Genomic DNA, 1,693 nt, shown 5'->3' on the forward strand with positions numbered 1-1,693 from the left:
AATGTTAAAAATATGTTACAAATTAATAAAAAAAACTGGCTGAAATTATTTTTTAATAATATATATTTTATGAAGCAAGAACCAGCAATTTAAAATGTTAGTAAAAAATATATAATAGAAATGAATAATTGGAGATGAAAAAAGGATTTAATGTTATTCTCACGTTGTTTAGATATACAGACAAATACTTGAACTCCAACGAATTTTCATATTTATAAATAAATTATATTTATAAAATTAATTGTAGCTATATAACCAACAAATCAGAGTGGCGCAGCGGAAGCGTGGTGGGCCCATAACCCACAGGTCCCAGGATCGAAACCTGGCTCTGATAGAGAAAAGCTTCCGAACTCTACTTTTGCTTTATCTTATCATACCTGTTTTGGGTTTTGACGAAACTTGACCCATTTAGGATTGTACATATTGGGCTAGGCTTGGTCTGATCTCTTTTGGGCTTTAACGAAAGTGAGCCTATTGGACTTCTATATATTGGTCTGGGCTTCTTAATGGGCTAAAAATGGGCCCAATGGCTTATATAATGGGCAGGGTTTCGTCTGCTCTGTTTTTGGTTTTAACGAAAGTGGGCCCATTGAGCTTATATATTGGACTGGGCTTAGTCTTTCGGCTCGAAATTAGGCCCATTCGGCCAGCGCGTATTGGACTTGGGCTAGTCTGATCTCTTTTGGGTTTTACGAAAGTCGGCCCATTTGGGCGTATAGATATTGGGCTGGGCTTCGTCTGATCTGTTTTGGGTTTGCCTGGGCTTAGTCATCTGTTTTGGGTTTTAAGAATGTGGGCCCATTGGGCTTTTATATATTGTGCTGGGCTTTGACCAGCTCCCGAAACTGGGCTCATTTGGTCTTATTGATATTGGGCTGGGCATTGTCTGATTTTTTTGGGTTTTAAAGAAAGTGGGTCATTGTGCTTATATATTGGGCTGGGCTTAATCCTAGACTCGAAACTGGGCCTTGTGTTTTTCAATTTTGTATAAGGAAATTAACGTTTCTTGATTCAATAAAAACTTAGAATCGTGAAGTATCATTGCTACTCGTTGCTACTCGAATCTCCGAGTACGAGAGTTGCTTAAAGTTTAGATTGATACTTAGACGCACTTGGGCACAGATTCTTGAAGAATGTGGAGTAACCTATCGACCCACCGCTGCTGTCTGGGGCAGTGCAGCAGTATCGATCGCCACCGAACACGGTGCAAGAATTGTTGCAGCCTCTAGGAGCCCTCAGCTCCTTCGGGCACTATCGGTTGATGTCCGCTGTGCAGCTTTATAAGAATATAAATAAGACAATAAATTTATTTACTAAATAACTTATCCCACCAGAATTGGACAATAACTTAAATAGGTTAAATTAATTATAAAAAAAATAACAATTTTAAATTTTGTATTTCTTCTTAAAAAAAAATACTTTTTAAAACCGTTCAAGATATCAATGAAATTTTAAAAGAACTTATTTTTTAATTATTTTAAAATTAGAAAGTTAATTTCATTAGATCTAAAGATATTTGGGAAACTTTTTAAAATTTAAAGATATTTTTTAATAAAATATAAAATATAGATTTATTTTATTAATTTAATATACCGGATATTGTTGCTAGAGCACTTGCTAGAAGTGGGGTTGAACTCTATCGGAACATTAAATCCATCTGTGAGAGAAATATCACCGATCTCCAAATTCGTGC

The 1,693-nt window shown here is 35.6% G+C and overlaps 1 non-coding gene across 1 annotated transcript; it reads left to right on the forward strand.

The window, feature by feature from the left end:
• Positions 1 to 262: 262 nt before the first annotated feature.
• On the forward strand, positions 263 to 334 carry TRNAM-CAU. Its single transcript has one exon. It is a non-coding gene; the product is annotated as a tRNA-Met (tRNA).
• Positions 335 to 1,693: the final 1,359 nt, after the last annotated feature.

The sequence above is a fragment of the Cucurbita maxima genome, unplaced genomic scaffold (genome assembly GCF_002738345.1).
Source record: "Cucurbita maxima cultivar Rimu unplaced genomic scaffold, Cmax_1.0 Cma_Scf00038, whole genome shotgun sequence".
Lineage (NCBI taxonomy): Eukaryota > Viridiplantae > Streptophyta > Magnoliopsida > Cucurbitales > Cucurbitaceae > Cucurbita > Cucurbita maxima.